The sequence below is a fragment of the Giraffa tippelskirchi genome, chromosome 4 (genome assembly GCF_054371585.1).
Source record: "Giraffa tippelskirchi isolate mGirTip1 chromosome 4, T2T-mGirTip1v1.2.pri, whole genome shotgun sequence".
Taxonomy (NCBI): domain Eukaryota; kingdom Metazoa; phylum Chordata; class Mammalia; order Artiodactyla; family Giraffidae; genus Giraffa; species Giraffa tippelskirchi.
The window spans coordinates 151,239,300-151,259,688 of NC_137278.1; the positions used below are offsets into that span (position 1 = coordinate 151,239,300).

Here is a 20,389-nt window from a genome sequence, read left to right on the forward strand (position 1 = left end):
AGCACTGAACAAGTGAAGTGCATTCTCCCATGAAAATGAATTTCACACACATTCTTGGTTACTGGAGAGCTAGGCTTTTGGTTTTTCTGATTGGGAGGTAGTTGCAAGCATTCATTTAGGAAATACTGATCATGTGTGCCTAGTTTGAAATGCCATGCAAATATAGGCAAGATTAGGCAAGAGTCAGTAAGCATAGCTAATGCTCACTTGAGACTTCAGTTCTTCCATTTTCTTGGAGTATGGTGCATGGACTACTGCTTTGTAGTCACTGGTGAGGACACTGAGCCTCAGAGGGGGTTCTTATCTCATATAAATTTCTAGGGTCTTTCCCTTCCCCCCAGCTCCCTAGGTTCCAATTCAGTAGTTTATGTGAAGGCACAGAAATCTGCATTTTATCCATGTAGACTTAAATGCTCCCCAGTTGAGTCCAAGACATCCTCAACTTTGACAGCCACTAAGCACCACAAGGACAACCAGGTTAATGCGTGTGAGGGTGTGCGTGACCTGCAGGCTGTTTGTTCTTTATTCTCCTCACCCCAGCACTTCTCTCTGACAAAGATGCATGTCACATCTTCTTTCTGATATAGGAACATTTATCCTTTGTTTTCAATTTCAAAATTCATGTTCATTTTGAAAATTATTAAGTCCCCCATTTAGAGTATTTGTTACAAAATATTGTGACATTGATAGATGTATATCTTGGAATGTGGGATATGATGTGTGTGGTGAATGCAGCTGCTGGGTTCACCAAAGTTATTTTAGAAGTCATTTTTAGAGGGTGTTAGGATTTTCGGAAATCATTGTTAAATTCTCCTTTCAAAGTAAGGATTAATTTAATTTGGCAGATACTCAGAGGGGCAGAGTAGTTTATGTACATCCTCCCTATTAATCCACCTCCTCTTGAGAGAGTAATATTACATTTATTTCCTCATGGGAAAATGTGGTACAGGGAAGCTAAGAAACTTGCCTAAAATCACACAGCTCAGTAAAATTCATTACTAAACAAAATCTCGGTAATGCTGCTGTGGGGAAGGAAAAATGATAATTTTTCCTTTACCCTTCTAGGTTCTTGGCTAAGACCTCCCTCCATTAATAAATAATAGATTAACAGGACAAAAACAAAGCAGATGACTTGTTTACTTCTTATATACAAGGGAGATACCTAGGAAAACTAAGTGACTTCCCCAAGTGACCCAAGCTACCACCTTAAATACTTTCTTCAGAGAAAGACAAAGAAGATGTTGGGAGAGAGAGGGGAGGTCAGTTATGGGAGGATACCAGGGGAAACACTGCAATCAAGGGTAGGGCGGTTATGTGGATTTAAATTCATGCCTTTTCCACTGATAAGAGATTCTAGAGATTTAAACATCCTCCTCCTCCTGGTGTGGAAAGGGAGATGTGGTTACAAATGGAGACTTCCCTTGTAAATATCTCTTACAAAAGGGTAACTTCTACTTGGTTTTCAAGAGTTTTTCCCATATCTGCTATTTCTTAAAAATAATCCCTAAATAATCCTTATGCCAAGGAGACATACTTGAGGTAAATTCTGCCCTCTTTCACTGCTTCTAACACCCTTACCATAGACAGTGTTGTGGGGCTGTTTTCATGAAAGTGAAAGTGAAAGTTGCTCAGTTGTCTCCAACAGTTTGGGACCCCATGGACTATACAGTCCATGGAATTCTCCAGGCCAGAATACTGGAGTGGGTAGCCTTTCCCTTCTCCAGGGGATCTTCCCAACCCAGGGATTGAACCCAGGCCTCCCACATTGCAGGCGGATTCTTTACCAGTTGAGCCACAAGGGAAGCCCAAGAATACTGGTGTGGGTAGCCTATCCTTTCTCCAGGGGATCTTCCCGACGCAGGAATAGAACTGAGGTCTCCTGCATTGTAGGCGGATTCATGACCAACTGAGTTATATTTTCATGATTCCTAAAAAATAAATTCTTAATCAAAAAGAAGGCAAACACTTAGTCTACTGAAATCTGTATTATGATCCTTCCTTTTCCCTTTACCCTGCAACAATCAAAGGATGTCCGAGAACTGATCAGAAGAATGAGGATACCACTATGTTAGCATTATTAACAACCTGGCTGAAAGATTGTTGTTCACAAAAGTGGCTGTTTTGCATTGATTTATGGTGAAAGAGACAAAGGGAAAGAGTGGCCACATACTCTAGGAAATGACAAAGACTTGTAGAATTAAATGAATTTAGCCATGAGAAAGCTATGCTTTTAAAAAGAGTGACAATTTTACTTCCTTGGTCTACCAACTATAAGATGTGCAAATACGATGTTCTTTTTAGAGGCCAGGTTCAGTGTTACTGAATGAGTTTCATGAAAGAAGAGGTTTCAGTCAGAAAGGGCTTGCTGACAGCAGCACATCCATTGTCTGAGCTTTGCAATAGAAGACAGGACATTCAGTGCTTACTTGGTGAACAACGTCAAATAGGAAAATCAAACAATAAGGCGTTTTGGTTTCATAATTTGCTAGAGCTTTTATAATATTTCTAGTGTGAATACAAAAAGCCTACACCATCTTTTAGAGAAGGAGATAATTAAAAATGCTTTTTTTAGTATTAGCAATTTAGAACCATTTTAAAATTTGGAGATGAAATGTTTTCTTTATCCACAGATTTTGCTAAGAGAAGAATTGAAATATTGATCATATCAACCATTTGATGAAGCTTGGGCAGAAAAGTTTGTCTTTCATTTGGTTTAAAATATATTAAGTTTATAAAGCAAGTTCACAGGAAAAGTTGCAAAATGTTTTGTGTTTAAAATGAATGTTTTTTATATTATTTTCTTTATGATGTTTGAATGGTAATAAATGTTGCTGACCAGATTCAAAGTAAAAACTGATTGAGTTGAGTCATGTGTGTTTCTTTTAACAGCTAGGAGAGTCCATTTAAAAATTGTTTTTATGATTTTTATTTTCAGAGTTATGTATGTTGCAAGATAAACTGAAGCATATTAAAAATTTTGACAGTCTAATTGAGTAAAAAATCGATTCCAATTTGGCAGCATCAAAGTTACTAAATAAAAGTGGTTTAGGAACGTTCTTCCTACAGAAGCCAGGGAAAAACTTACAGAGCAGAAGGTGTGGAAACAAAGAAAGGAAACTAACTATTTGCTTGGCTATGGCTTAATGCCTAGTTGGCTGTTTGTGATTGGTCATTCTTAAGCTTTGATCTTGTAGCTCTGAGACATTTACAGGCTTAGATTTTGGGTAGGTTCCATAGACCCCCCCATGGCATTTGAGCCACCTCAATTTAATGACCTCCTTGTTTAGTTAACAATAACAACTCAGGTTGTTGGAAAAAACATTTGTCTTTTGATTGGGTGCCTAGTGAGTTCAACAGTGGCTCAATGAAGAGGTTGAAAGGACAAATCGTATCATCTATGACTTTTTCATCTATGAAAGATTTGTCTAAGCTGGTGAAGCAGGAAAGTGATTTTTAAAGGGTTGCCTCTTCAATTCCTCCTGATGTTTCAGGATAAGACTGCAAATATCTAGAATTACACCTACCTTGGTTCAATCCCTGGGTCGGAAAGATCCCCTGGAGAAGGAAATGGCAACCCACTCCAGTATTCTTGCCTGGACAATCCCATGGACGGAGGAGCCTGGTAGGCTACAGTCCACAGGGTCATAAAGAGTCAGACATGACTGAGTGACTTCACTTTTCACTTTTGCATTAGAAATTGCAGATAATTTAAAAATTTCTTGGTTCATCTGGCTTTAGACCAGGGATTTACCTTTATAACAACGACTGAATTCTCCTCAAATGGTTGGCTGGGTTGGGCAGGTGGAAATTTGTTCCCCTTTGCCTTCTTGAGTTCTTTTTGGCTGCTCTAATAATTAAATTGAAACAGGACAGTCACATGTGAAAAAAAATTAATTGATTTGCACAGAAGTCTCATAGAAATGAGACCCCCCCCCAAAGTGACTAAAGCAGACTGCTGCTGCTGCTAAGTCGCGTCAGTCCTGTCTGACTCTGTGAGACCCCATAGACGGCAGCCCTCCAGGCTCCCCCATCCCTGGGATTCTACTGGAGTGGGTTGCCATTTCCTTCTCCAATGCATGAAAGTGAAAAGTGAAAGCAAGGACTCTTGGTCCTTAGCGACCCCATGGGCTGCAGCCTACTAGGCTCCTCTGTCCATGGGGTTTTCCAGGCAAGAGTACTGGAGTGGGTTGCCATTGCCTTCTCTGTAAAGCAGACTGTATATCATTATTAGACAAAGAACCAGTTATTTGTGAAGATTTAACAAGCAAAGGTACTAGTGCTTAGGCTAGCCGACTAGTGAAGAAGTAAGTTAGTTTATGCAGCTTTTTTAGCTTTGAATTCTTTAATTCTGATGATAGGATACTTTCTATCCTCTGGGTATAAGGAGGATACCTTCATATGAGTTTGTTTCCTGCATTCAGGGGGAAAGCAGGTAGTAACTTTAATTGAAAATAATGAATATGCCTTAGAGGCATAAGGAGCAGTCTGTCCTGGCCACCAGCAGCTGTATAGATTGTTTGCACATAACTTTGTCTTAACCATATACTGTCAATTGGTATTGCATGCCTAGCTGTTGGGGTTTCCCAGGTGGCTCAGTGATAAAGAATCCACTTGCCAATGCAGGAGACCCAGGAGATGCGGGTTCAATCTCTGAGTTGGAAAGATCCCCAAGAGGAGTAAATGGCAACCTGCTCTGGAATTCTTGCCTGGAAAATTCCAGGGACAGAGGAGCCTGGTGGGCTATAGTCCATGGGGTTGCAAAGAGTTGGAAAAAACTGAGCATGCTTGAGCACTGAGCCCAGCTGTTATTTAGATGAACTGATGATAACTGAGAATTTTTATTTTTGGACCAAGCAGTCAGTTTGCAACAGGTGAAAAAAAATCTTTCCTCCATTTTTGTAGCACGTGAGTTTTTTTCACCAAAGGAAACTGCACTGATTAATAATCCAAATGCTAGTATCCTTGCAAGTGTCTTATCACATAAGCCGTAGAGACTGGATTTCCTTCTGCTGTGAGCATTGTGCAGATCAGCTGTTCTGGATAGCATTGCTGCTGTAACAGTGTGAATTGCACTTTTAATTTGTCTTCCCATCTGACAGCACATCTAATTATACTTTATAAAATCTGTTTTAAATGATACTTATGCCTTCTATGGAAAGATATTTACATAAAGGCGAAGATTAAATAAACATTTAAAAGTTATATCATCAAATCATTTAATTCAATCACCCCTTCCATTGCATTTGAAATGTAATATACATTTTGTTGTTACTTAGCTAATTTTCAGGAAAACCAAAGAGTGGCCAGAAACGACTGATTAGAATGAGAGTGAGATGAGAAATGACCTTTACTTGCTTTGAAGTTATTGGGTCACCCAATTTACATATCTGAGTATTTGGAAACTTTTTTCTACCACTAAACTTTTTTCTTGTTAAGTTTTCTTTAGATTTCCATGTTTGGCAAGAGTAGTGAATAGGCCAGGCACATATTTTAATAATGTAGAGACTGAGAGATTCAATCACACCTCTTTAAATGCAGTGGGTTACATTCCTTCTTCTCCCTTCGTCTTGCTTAGTCTTTTTCTGCCACTGTCTTAATTTTTAATACTGTTAACATAATAGCTCATCTGCTTACTAGAGCCTCATTATTTTTACATAATACACATTCTTGTTCTCCTTCTTTTTCTGGAGAGTTTTAATAAGAATTATTAAATTAAAAAATAAAGCTTTTCTTCCCCCCAGACATGTAATGATTGTGATTAATTTTACGAGCCATGTTGATTCTTAAACTTGGCTGTACATTTGGAGCTTTAAAAAACAACTAATGACTGGCTCTCATCTCCCCAAGTTTATAATTAAATTAGTCTGGGGTGCAGCCAAGTTCTAGGGATTTAAGAAGTTACCCATGATCCTGGTGTGCAGCAAAGTCTGAGAGCTGCTGTTCTCAAGGGCTTATCAGGTTTCCTTGAAGGAGTTCTGTATTAACAATGGTTTCCAACCTGTCTGCACATTGGAATCCCCTGGGGAACTTCAAATAATAATTGTGGTTGTGCCTCAAACCCAGAGGTTGTGATTTAATTGCTATAGATGGTAGACTGTGATTCGGAATTTTTAAAATTCCCCATATGATTCTAATATGAAAACGAGGTTAGGAACCACTGTGTTAACCTGTAACTAAAAAATAATAATCTAAATGGTATTTTCTAAGGACATCACAAACTTATCTACCTTTGCAACATGTAATAAAAATGAGATATGAAGTATTCTTTCCTCTTGATTGTTATATAAGGAGTGGGTTAGAGGCACTTGAAACTTATAGCATTTTTGTAGCGTACTTTTAATTTGCATTCCTGTGTCTGCTCCTAAGTAGAAGAAATGAACTCAATGACTTTTAGTAGTAATATCTATAATCTGTTTTTGATAGGTGTATTAAAAACATGCATTTATCTTAATGGGTATTATAGGCTTGATGAGGAAAAAATTGTTTTCTTATACAATTCACATGAATATTTTCACCTTGGGATGATAAAAAAGTGTTCTGTTTTCTGGTGCTAGTATTTGAATGGAATATTGAGGTAAGTGGGAAAATCATTTCTAAAGTATGAGTTATTTCATTTGGATCACTTGATTTTTGTGTAAGATACATCCTCTACTTCCTACCATGGATCTGAATTATCTGTAATCCAGTTGATCCCGGTTTAATGGTTACTCCTTCCACTTTCCCTCAGATAGTTCTTGTATGCTTCTTTCTCTTGACATCTCATGCCCTTATGCCCAGCTATTCCTCCAAATGATCTTCTTCTGCTAATAATATCTATTTCCAATTATCAGTTTGTTCTTAAGTACGAGTGATTTGATCTTTTAGGAAAGTCTTTGTACTTGTTCCCATTGCATTACAGATTTTTCATTCTGTATTCTTTTTTTACTGCTTAGTTCTTTCCCCATTTCTAGCTTCCCTAAGTTATCCAGGCCAAATACCTTTATACTTTGCCCATCAGTAAGGGTTTGGCCAAGAAAACAAAATGCAAGCTGTGAATTCTAACTGCAGATGTTTTAATATATGGACTTAGGATCCATACAACTTTCCAAGGGCTAGGAGAGTGAAATTAACCTAAGTTACCTCACCTAAGGTTAACTAAGCTAATTTAAGGTCCTCTCTTCTCAACTTGTTCTTATCTATAAATACTGATGCCCTCACCCAGGTGCTTGATTTATTACTGGATGTAACTTATTTTCCTCCATTAATTTCTCTTCTCATAATATTAATAACAAGATGGAATACATTTAAGAATATTGTATAATTTACCATTTTCTGATTCCTTCCCATCTTTAAAGATCCAGGTAAGCTTTCTTTTTTTCTTTTCTTTTTCTAAAGGAAATCTCTGATCATATGATTTTTGGATGAGTATTCGACATACATTGTCTTTGACTTCCAATCACTCCTTATTCTTTTTTTCACTAATTTTGCCATTCCTTATTTTGCCATGCTTTCCATACCCTCCAATTTTTCTTTTCATTCTCTAAGTTCACTAATGACATGTTTTTGTATATCCAGTAACTTTTTTCAATCTTGATTCATCTAGAATTAATGAGTCACTAGATGTAGGGATTACCTTCTCCTTTTTGGAGTTCCTAGGTAGGTCTAAATGGAGATGTGCCAGAAGAAATGTTCTTCACCTTGCTAGCTTTTTGTTTGTTTTACTTGTTCAAAATGAATCACTGAGGATTTTTTTTTTTCATTGCCTAAAACCCTTTTGGGATTTTTCTTCTCTGTTCGCAATGCAGCCATTCTGGTCTGGGTGTCCATGATGCTTTTTGCAGGAGCTTGCTATTGATGACTGTAGTTTCTGTAACCACTTAACAACTCCTCTATCCTGGCCCAGTAGGTACTTAATGCAGGTTTGGTAACTAATTTTCTTTAAAAAGTGCTTCCATTATGTAATTTTCTTCTAGAAGATCTTAGTTTTTGTTACAACCAAGTTCCTTTGACTATTGTAAGGTCCTTCAGGCTCTGGGCTTGATCTGCTATTTCATTCTTAACACCATAACCTCTGAAAGAAAAACGTTATATTGACTACATTGATTTATTTCTTATATTTCACATGTGTTATCCCCCTTTTGCTCATTTAACTTTTGCCTGTCTTTGATAGCTAGCTTTGTTCTTATCACATTTAATAAATTACAGCTTCTGTCATTGTATTTTTTCTTTTGTGGCCATTACTTTTTAAAAGTTCAATATTTGGGAAGCAAAAATATATATAAACTAAGAAAATTTGATTCTTCAATCAATTTTTAGTTGCTAACAAGTTTTATCATGAGCACTTTTAGTCATCGTCAGTTCTATTCTCATTTGTTAGTCTCTACCAGTAATTTCTGTTATCATTGGATAATTGATTTATTCTTTATCCATTTTTATTCTTAGTGCCAAGAATAAATAAAGAATAGTATTCAATACACACACACATGCATACACACACAAACACATATATTTTAACAGCAAAGGTACAGAAATTTGGTGTACATCTGGATTAAAATGGCAGAGTAAAATGTATTCTCTGGGTTCAAATGGTAGAGCCTAAATTTTTGCTTTGACTCTCTGCTTCTTAGCTTGGCTATCAAGGTCTTGTCAACTGGGAAAAAAGACTGTACAACTTAAATGCTGTGAGTTGAATCTCTTCAGTGTCTTACTGAGGGACTCTGGCCCAGGCGACAGCCTCTCAGATAGCTGAGAAATTGTTCTGAAGAGGTAAGAGATGGGGCGAGGTATATATATATGTGATTTTGGTGGAGCATACATATAATCAAGCACACATCTAGACAGAAGGTTGCTGCTAGTCACAAGGAACAGATATCTTAGTTAACGCTTTTCTTAGTACAGAAATGTGCAAGAATTTGTGTTCATTAAGTTTTCTCCTGAAAATATCTGTCTGAAAGATTGTTCTGCCAGTTTTCCCAGAACACAGTATCTCATTCCTAACATCTGTCCTGAATTCTTTTCAGGGTTTTTTGAAGGTCATCAGTACAGTGAATTAATGACTTAATTCTTGTAGAACAGGTGGGAGTGACATACCTTAGTTGGCAGTCTTTAATGTCTGACTGTATGCTTCCTTCCTGTCCTAGCTCTGATAATACATCTTTATTTGCCCTTTTCTGCAGCCATATTGGATTTCTTGACATCCTCTGAACTTAATACATTGTAATTTTTTCATGCACCCGTGCCTTTATTCTCACAGTTTGCTCCATATGGAATATCCTTTTGTTTCTTTCTTTGCCCCTGAACTTGTACGCTTTTAAAGGGCCAAATTCAAATGTGTATTGAGTTCTACTTTGTAACCCCATTGAGCCTAGCACAGTGTTTATATTTAGCAGGAGATTAATTACTGTATCTTGATTGAAGTAATTATTGCCAAGTTACAGAAAAGTACATGTGATGCTCTGAAAACTTAACACAATAGAATATACAGGTAGAGAAAGGTACACTAAAATGTCATCTCCTCACTGCAGTCTGACCCACAAGAAAAGATCAAGACCTTCTGTGATACAGTCCCTCAGCACTTCTCACTGTTAATTTGGAGTAATTTAAAAATTTGTTTGTAATAATAGATGCAATTTATCCCTAGGGCAACTTGGCTATTATTCTCCCACATATTTGCTGCTCATATGTAAACTTAACACAATAGGATGTATACATAGAGAAAGAAAGATACGGAAAAGTGACTGCTTCGTTTGACTGGCAAAAAAAAAAAAAAAGAATTTCATATTTATTTTTGAAATCTCCCATCTTAGTGTTGTAAATGTGTCCACATAGTTTAAAACACCTCAAATGAGAAAGCAGGAAGCTAGAAGTTGTGTTATCATAGCTGCAAGTGAGAGCAAAGTGGGCTGTCCTCCAAGCTCCCTTGAGATAAGATCATACCATGTGACGTGCATCTGTTCTCCTTGGATGCTTCTGAGCTGAACTTCTTGCCAATTTAATTCCATATGTATTTATTGAACACTTATTATCTTATTGGGCATGAACTTGATGTGGATGATTTAAAAGATGATTAATACTAACTCACACCCATTAGATTAAAAAAAAGAAACAGACAAAGTGTTGGTGAGGATGAAGAGAAATTGGAACATTTAACTGTTGGTGGGGAGGTAAAATGGTACAGCTGCTATGGAAAACAGTATGGCAGTTTCTCAAAAAGTTGAAAATAGAATTACCATATGATCCAGCAGTTACATTTCTTGGTATATATCCAGAAGAATTGAAAGCAAGGTCTTGAAATTTTGTACACCTATATTCATAGCAATATTGTTCATAGTAGCCAAAAAGTGGGAACAACACAAGTGTCCATCTGTGGATGAAGAGATAAAAATGTGGCATATATGTATAATGCAATATGTTGTTTAGTTGCTCAGTCATGTCTGACTATTTGCGACCCCATGAATTGCAGCATACCAGGCTTCCCTGTCCTTCACTATCTCCTGGAGTTTGCTCAAACTCAAGTCTGTTTAGTTGATCCTGGTATCCAACCACCTCATCTTCTGTTGCCCCCTTTTCCTCTTGCCCTCAATTTTTCCCAGCATCAGGATCTTTTCCAGTGAGTCGGCTCTTCACATCAGGTGGCCAAAGTATTGGATCTTCAGCTTCAGCATCAGTCCTTTCAATGAATATTCAGGACTGATTTCCTTGAGGAATATGCAAGCATGCTAAGTTGCTTCAGTCTTGTTCGACTCTGTGTGACCCCATGGGACTGCAACCCGCCAGGCTTCTCTGTCCATGGGATTCTCCAGGCAAGAATACTGGAGTGGGTTGCCATGCCCTCCTCCAAGGGATCTTCCTGATCCAGGGATGAAACCTGTGTCTCTTACATCTAATCTGCACTGGCAGGCAGGTTCTTTACCACTAGCGCCACCTGGGAAGCATAATGGAATATAATAAAGCCTTAATAGAAAGCTTAAATTTTGACATATCCTACAACATGAATGACCATTATACTAAGTGAAATAAGCCAGTTACAAAGAGAAGACAAACACTGTGATTCCACTTAAATGAGGTACCCAGAGCTGTCAAATTCATGGAGACAAAAAGTGGAAAGGTAGTTTCCAATTAAGAGCAGAAGGACATGGGAGTTGTTGTTTAATGGGTATAGAGCTTCAGTTTTGTAAGATAAAATGAGTTCTGGAGATTGGTTGTATAACAATGTGAATGTACTTAAACTTTAAAATGAGGAAGATAAAAATTGTTTTGCATATTTTATAACCTCCCCTGCACATACACACACCAATTAAGACAGTGTTACTGCCTTTATGGCGCAGAAGTGAATGAAATTATAATTACCTGAGTGGAAAACTACAAGATAAGTAAGAGCTAGCTAGATAAGGAGAAAAGAAGGAAAAATAGTAGAAGATTCTGAGAGAGGCACATGGAGAAACTAGATGCTAGGATGGCTGAAGCTCAGAGGATGTGCTTGATAGACAATAATATCAGATGAGCCTGGAGAGGGAGGCAGGGCTCATATTTTTCAGAAATTTCTAGGCCATGTTACAGATTTTAGCTTTTGGCCTTTGAATTGGGGGTCACTGATTTGCTTGTGATCTCAGTCTCATTCCCACTTCACAGTGCCATTTAAAACTAGTAATGGAGTAATAAGGGCTTCCCTGGTGGCTCAGTGGTAAAGAATCTGCCTGCCAATGCAAGAGGCATGGGTTCGATCCCTGGAATGGGAACATCTCCTGGAGAAGGAATGGCAACCCACTCTTGTATTCTTGTGTGGGAAATCCCATGGGCAGAGGAGCTTGGTGGGTTACAGTCCATGGGGTTGCAAAAAGAGACATGACTTGGCAAGTAAACAAAATAAATAATTTCACAGTGGTGTCCAAGTACTCTTGAAACTGGTCAATCCCTGGTAATTAGACTTCTTACTTATTGCTCCGGAGATTCAGTCCTCTCCTGCATCTAGTGTTCAATTCCCCCCTCCTCTCCAGTTTTATTGAGGTATAATTGACAATGAAATGGTGACATATTTAAAGTGTACAATGTGATGATCTGTTACACAGTAAGAAAGTATTCCCTACATTTAACTTTTTTTGTGTGTGAGAACATTTAAGTTCCTTTCTTTTAACAGATGTATACAGTATCATGTTATCAACTACAGTCACCATGTAGATATTCAGACCTTATTTATCTTGTTACTGAAAATTTTTGCATATATAAGCGATACTATATGATATTAATAGTTATCTCTCTTTCTGTCTGACTTATTTCAATTAGCATAATGTCCTGTGGGTTGATTCATTTTTGTACCAAGTGACAGTAATGCTCAAAATTTTTCAAGCCAGGCTTCAACAGTACGTGAACCGTAAACTTACAGATGTTCAAGCTGGATTTAGAAAAAGCAGAGAAACCAGAGATCAAATTGCCAACATCCGTTGGATCATCAAAAAAGCAAGAGAATACCAGAGAAACATTTACTTCTGCTTTATTGACTATGCCAAAGCCTTTGACTATGTGGATCACAATAAACTGTGGAAAATTCTGAAAGAGATGGGAGTATCAGACCACCTTACCTGCCTCCTGAGAAACGTGAATGCTGGTCAGGAAGCAACAGTTAGAACTTGACATGGAACAACAGACTGGTTCCAAATTGGGAAAGGAGTACGTCAAGGCTGTATAATGTCACCCTGCTTGTTTAACTTATATGCAGAGTATATCATGAGAAACGCTGGGCTAGATGAAGCACAAGCTGGAATCAAGATTGCCAGAAGAAATATCAATCACCTCAGATTTTCAGATGACACCACCCTTATGGCAGAAAGTGAAGAGGAACTAAAGAGCCTCTTGATGAAAGTGAAAGAGGAGAGTGAAAAAGATGGCTTAAAACTCAACATTCAGAAAACAAAGATCATGGCATCTGGTCTCATCACTTCATGGCAAATAAATGGGGAAACAGCAGAAAGAGTGAGAGACTTTATTTTTGGAGGCTCCAAAATCACTGCAGATGATGACTGCAGCTATGAAGTTAAAAGATGCTTGCTTCTTGGAAGAAAAGCTATGACCAACCTAGACAACATATTAAAAACAGAGACATTACTTTGCCAGCAAAGGTCCATCTAGTCAAAGTTATGGTTTCTCCAGGAGTCATGTATGGAAGTGAGATTTGGACTATAAAGAAAGCTGAGTGCCAAAGAACTGATGCTTTGAACTGCAGTGTTGGCGAAGACTCTTGAGAGTCCCTTGGACTGCAAGAAGACCAAACCAGTCAATCCTAAAGGAAATCAGTCCTGAATATTCATTGGAAGGACTGATGCTGAAGCTGAAACTCCAGTACTTTGGCCTGATGCAAAGAACTGACTCTTTGGAAAAGACCTGGATGCTGGGAAACATTGAAGTCAGGAGGAGAGGGGGACGAGAGAGGATGAGATGGTCGGATGGCATCACCGGAGCAAGCTCCCGGAGTTGGTGATGGACAGGGAGGCCTGGTGTGCTGCAGTCCATAGGGTCGCAAAGAGTCAGACATGACTGAGCAACTGAACTGAGTATTTCATTGTATACTTATATAACATATTTTCTTTATCTATTCATCATTGGCAGACACTTAATTTTTGTCCATACATTGGCTATTGTGAATAATGCTCCTATGAACATGGGAGTACTAATATCTCATTGAGGTCTTGCTTTCAATTCTTTTGGAATTATATACCCAGAAGTGAGGTAACTCTATCATATGGTAGTTCTTTTTTTAATTTCTCAAGGAAACTCCCATACTGTTTTCCATAGTGGCTGCATCAATTTACATTCCCAGTAGTGTACAAATATTCCTTTTCTTCTGCATGCTCACAAGCATTTGTTCTCTCTTTATCTTTATTTTGATAATAGCCATTTAAACAAGTGTGATGTGATATATCATTGAGCTTTTGATTTGCTTTTCCTTGATGATTATTGATGTTAAGCACCTTTTCACGTACTTTTTTCACGTACTTGTTGACCATTTGTGTGTTATCTTTGGAAAAATATCTGTTCAGGTCCTTTGTCCATTTTTAAATTGGGTTACTTGATTTTTTTTTTCTTTTTTTTTGCTGTTGAGTTGTGTGAATTTCTTCTTTATTTTGGATGTTAACCCCTTAGTGGATATGTAGTTTGCAAATATTTTCTCCCATTCTGTAGGTTGCCTTTTTGCCTTGTTGATGGTTTCCTTTGCTGGGCAGAAGCCTTTTTGTTTGATGTAGTCCTGCTTGTTAGTTTTTGCCTGGACTCCGGTGTTTAAAGTCAACTTGTTGTCTTGCTCCCTGATTGAATCCTTGCCTGTTTACCTGCCCACTATGTCACTCTTCTCCCAAGAAATGAACCATTCTTGCCAGTTACCTTCTCCCAGGTGATTGCTTGCTGGACTGAATTCTAAAGTATGACCTTTCCTCAAACATTCTGTTACTGTGCTCTGCTAACATTGATAATTCACCTTTGAACCTCTCTACTTACTTCTTGATGGGAACCTATGAACCTCTCTACTTACTTTTTGATGGGAACCTAAAGATAAATAAAGCATTGTACTGTTCTAGAGGTATTATAATCTAGTGGAGGGGTTATAGATAATTTTCTAATTCAAATCAAATTGCACTGCATGTTTTAACAGAAGTATGTAAATTAATAATTCTTTGGACACATAAGAAAAGCATTCTTATGGGGGAAGATGAGGAAAAATTAGAGGATTCATATAGGAAGTACAAATATCACTTGGACTGTTCCTGAAGGATGAATAGAATTATGACATTAGGAAAAGTGAGTAGAGAAAGAAAAATCTGGCGAAAAGAACAAATTGAGTAGTACCTAGCATTGTTCTGATACTTAATTAGGGTGTTGAATATTTGTTTAGTGAATAGATGAATGAATGAAAAGAAGTGTGGGATGAGGAAGAGGGAGTAATCAGAGATGACTCCTTGTTGCTAACTTGGTAATGTGAAGACTCAGTGAGACATGGCAGACCAGGGGAGAGGGGGCAGTAGAGGAAGAAAGAGTTATTTAGAATGTGATAAATTTGAGGTGTCTGGGCATGTCTTGTCTCCTAGAGGTTAAAGCATTCTGATAGCTCAGCTTCAGCATAACTGAGCAGCTCATGGAGGGAGAAAAAAGACCGTGAAGGGGAGATGATCTGGTGGGCTTTTATAAAAATCTAGGTTAAAATCACTGTCTGAATTACGGTATTGAGAATATTAGTAAGGAAGGAGTGATAAGATTTGCTAATAAAGAATTTTATGAGCGTGTAATCTGAAAACAAAGAAAGCTGAATATAAACTACATATTTGGAGAAGGGAATGGCAACCCGCGGCAGTATTCTTGCCTGGAGAATTCTATGGACACAGGAGCCTGGTGTGCCACTGTCCATGGGGTTGCAAAAAGTCGGACACAACTAAGTGACTAACACACAGTAATAATGATTAAAAGGATTTAGAAACCAAATAAGCAAGAATAAAAATCTTGCATATAAGCATATAAGACTCAGTTCTCCATCCACTCATGACTGCATTTTTCAGAATTATAAGCATGGCTATTGTCTACTTTTCAGCTCCTAGGTGACTAAATAGAATACTATTTAAGGAAAAGATGACCAGATCAAGCCTATACCTGTATAAAATAAGGACCTTATATGTATAAAATGAGAACTATTTCAGGGAGATAATTTACACTACTTGAGTTATGTTTTGAATTGAACTGTGAATCAGATGCTTGTTACTTTTCATGGCATTGTGTTAAAATAATGACGCTAAGCAGGAATTACTGGAAGTTCTGTATTAGATGGAAAACACATAATTTTTAACAGTAACCAGTGAATGAATGAAGAGTGAAGGTGGCATTTGGTGGGTTTTAATGCAAATCAATAAAAGTAGTGAAAGTATTGTTGTAATAAGCAAAGTTCAAATTATTGAATTCCAGTGAAAGGAAAAACAATGAGTAGCTAAGTTTTTTGTCAATTAGAGGGATTAAGCATTCTGTTATTAAAGTGGAGTTGAATGCTGTCTGTTTGTTCATGAAGAAAGCACCAGACCAACTTGTTTCAAGTAGGTAACAAGATAAAACCAAATAAATTTGGGGAATTTTTTAATATAAACATTTTATATTATAGAAAAGATTGCAACAAACATAGACTTTATCTTCAAAACAACTAGTTTGTTTGAAAAACAAATGAAAAACTTCTAGTCACATGGAGAACCTGAAATATACTCTATTGCATGGCTGGAGAAGTAAAAAGAACAGTTCCATAAACTTGGTGTCATAGGACCTGGTGTATATCTCTGCACGACCATTCAGTGTTTTTGAGACCGAATAAGTATGTGATGCTTATCCTCTTTAGAACATAACTTCTTTACCTGTAAAATAAAGGGAAGGTGGTTTGCCCACTGACATTAAATTTATGTAAAAGCACCGTGGGATACAAAGTGTTATGTCAAGCCAGAAGTTTCCAGAAAGCAAAGCCAAAAAATCCCAGAAAGCAAAAGGTGTAACTCTAGAATAAAATTTTGATTATAAACCATATTATCTCATCAGCCAAGATGACCACCATTATATAGCATTAATATTGGACAGAGAGTATATATCCAAGTAAAAATGATAGACCCAAGTTGATTGCAAATACAGAAAGGAAGAAAAAGAGTTCCACTGTTTTTTTTCAGTCACTGCTGCTGCTGCTAAGTCGCTTCAGTCATGTCTGACTCTGTGTGACCCCATAGACAGCAGCCCACCAGGCTCCTCTGCCCTGGGATTCTCCAGGCAAGAACACTGGAATGGGTTGCCATTTCCTTCTCCAATGCATGCATGCATGCTAAGTCGCTTCAGTCGTGTCCGACTCTGTGCGACCCCATGGACAGCAGCCCACCAGGCTCCTGTGTCCACAGGATTCTCCAGGACTAAGTGGCTATAAATTTTAAAAGGCACGCTGATAGTTTTAAAAATATCTGGAAAGGTAGTATAATTGACTGAATCATACAATTGATTATATAGCTAAACACTGCTTTAATTGGAGGATGCACTGCTTCTGATTATGTGGGTAACAGGAGTAAGTAAGTGGGAGAGGAACCAGAAGACCAGATTCCAGTCTTTTACCATCACTCTCTGAGCTGCTCAGAGTTGATGTCTTCATCTGAGAAATGAGATTAATAATAAAGCATTTCTCACAGAGTGGTTGTGAAGATAAAATGAATCAATACAAATTGAGTGTGAACCACAAAACTCTGTTCAACAGACATATTTTGCACCAAAAATATGCCCAGCAGTGTGTTAGTTATTGAGGATACAATGGTAATTGGGTGTAGCTTGTTTCCTTACAGAATTCACAATGCAATGCTCTGGGCACCTTTTTGTGCTATCTTGTTGCTGTGTAGAAATGCGTGCGTAATGATTTTGGAGCACAGAGGAAGGAGTGTTGAACCCAGAGATATTTTCTAGAGAAACTGAGGATAGAATCATAGTATAAAACAACACACTGATTTTAGTTAAGATTTAAACTCATAGGCTTAAAGTGGTGAATGATAAAGAAATTATTCAAGTTATTTGAATGTGAAATTTAAAATGTGAAATTGAAAATGAAAATAGGAAATTAAAAATTAAACAAATCCAGCACGCAAACCATCCATGTTTACTGGATAAAAAGTAATGCACTGAAACTTTTGATAAGCTGTAAATTTATGAGATAATTTCAAATGTTTAAAGAAAAAGCAAAAATGCATACTTCTGACTGAAGAAGAAATATTGGGAAACTGAGTAATAATACATGAAATCTTAGTCCATATATTTATTAAATATCTCAGGAAAGACATTCTGTTTTTCCATCTCCATACAAAGGCATAGTGGTTTTTCCATCTCCATAGAGAGGCATAGTGGTTGATATTAGTTAAGATGGCCTTAATCTTAGTATCAATTCCAGGACCCACACTGGTTTTACTCTATTCTTACTCAATCAAGCATGTATCTAAGATGTATATTTGTACTGGATATAAACAACTGATAGAATTAATGATAGAATTTGGTAAGTTGGCCAAATATGCACTACCTAAACAAGAGTAAGCAATTTATTTTCTTTGTCCTAGTAAGACATACCTAGAGATACTATATTACCTTTAGTGATAAAACTGAAAAATACTTAGAAGTAAACTTACCCAGAGGAGTAGCAGACCTATGCAAACAAAAAATGTAAAGCAAACATCGCATAAATTAATAGATATATTAATTCTTAGATGGGGGAGGCATATAATGAAAATATCAACTTTTCCAAAATTAGCATGTATGTTTAATGCAATTTCAATGAGAATCCCAACAGATTAATTTCTTAAATGGGTAAAGTGATCTTATAGTTCATATAGAAGAATAAATAGCTGAGAACAGTCAATAAAAATGTGAAAAAGAAGGATATGGAGATGTTTTTCATATTAGATAAAAGAACACACTATAAACCCTCTAGTCAAATCATTATAAAAATAGAAGAATAGATTAGTAAATAAGAGAATAATGAAGTAAAATATAAGGAGTTAATATTCAGACATTGTATCTTCAATTTCTTCTAAAGAGAATAAAAATGGGTCCCTGTCTTATGCCATATACAAAATAAATTTCAGATCATAGTGTAAAAAGTTAAAAAATATATAAATGATTTAAAAAATGTAAAGGTTATGGAAACTTCATTAACCAAGATGAATAACTGATTATGTACAAAGGAAAAAGAAAGCTTTTATCTAATCACTTAGAAGTTGAAAATCTATGTACAGAAAAAAAAAGATAAACATGTAATAGATTTGGGAATATATACAGTCATGGTGATCAATATTTATATAGTTAAGAAAATTTTCAAAACAAAGGTAAACAGCCCAAGAAAAATGGGAAAATGTTATGAATATATGATTTGCAGAAAAGCAAATACAAATGGTCAACAAACATGAATAGATGCTCTAATCTAAACGTAAAGAAATGGAAATGAAAGTAAAAATGAGATATAACTTCATAAATATTAGAATAACAAAAATTGAAAGATACTAGTAATAGAAATTATTGGTAGGGATGTAGAAAAAAGGTTATTCATATATTGCTGATGGAAATAGCCACTGTCAGAGGTTGTTTGAAAAAACATTAGAATTGTGGTGTTGGGAATTTATACCATAGAAATAAAAGCACCTATTTATAAGTAAATATTTACTAAGGCATTTTGTCCTGTTGAAAATCAGAAAATAAAGTGTGTGTGTATGCTATATATAACAAATATATCTCCATAGTTTGGAATACCACGCAGCCATTTAAAGAAAATATTACTGTCATAACTTGGAGGGATTTCCATGAGACTGTATTGTGTAAGAAAAGAGAAGTTTAATAATATGGCTCATTTTTGATAAAACAATGACAAGAAAATTATATATATGTATCTGTACATATCTTTCTGTGCACATGTACATCTATATAGGATTATATGAGAAAATAAGAAAAGAATAAGCACCAGGTTGCTAACCCAGATTCCCCGAGGAGCAAGGATGAGGTGCTATTGTAGATGGAGGTTGGAGGAGATGGCTGAAGGATAAGGGGATGTGGGAAGCTGAGTAAAAAGGGAAATGATAAGAAGACTGCCCTTCCCAAAAGTGTGAGCCGCATTTATGCTTTTACATGTGTATACGTGTGCATAATTAAAAACATTAACAAACTGAAGAGGAAATTATCAAAATGTGAGTGAGAGAAATGGTACTCACAGGTAACTATAAATTTGCCTATATTTGCAAAAGAAGTCATTTATAAATGTTAATATTTTATTTGTGTAGCAATTTACTTGTGATGCATCTCAAAATTCAAGCCACAGTTGAATCACTAATCTGGATAAGGGTTTCCCATATTCTTCATCTCATAGCACATGTTGGAAATGATATTTACTTGAAACATTAGGGCTTTGGGGGAGGCTATTTGCAGATTAGATATTATGAAGGTCTCTGCTCTCCTGGAAGCCATGTGCTCTGCTGCCCAGGGCTCTCTAGAGCTTCTCTTCCAGAGAACCACAGAGTTCAGACGCCTGTGTGGCTACTCAGAATGCTGTGATTTCTGTTTTAATGATTGCTTTCTATTTTACTTAACCAGGAATCCTGATGTTACACATGGATTATATTAGCTCATGCTAAATTTTTAAAACCTGGATTACAAATTTTTATATCCCCTAGCCTAGATTTCTCCTCTGGGTAACATATTCTCAAAACAAGCATTGCATAAATGCCGAAGAAAGAGATCTCTACGGTTCATTCATAGTTAATTTTTCAAGAATTAACTTCTGAATTTTATCTTTCCAACTGAACTTATAATTTTACCAAGAACACTCTTATTATAATGGAATCATGTTTGCCAAATGTCTCAGCCAAGATTGCTTTCTACTGTTAATTACAGA

The 20,389-nt window shown here is 36.7% G+C and overlaps 1 protein-coding gene across 1 annotated transcript in view; it reads left to right on the forward strand.

Moving 5' to 3' along the window:
• The window catches only part of TAFA2 (TAFA chemokine like family member 2), a 555,274-nt gene that overhangs the window by 261,001 nt on the left and 273,884 nt on the right, over window positions 1-20,389 (forward strand). The window lies entirely within an intron of this gene.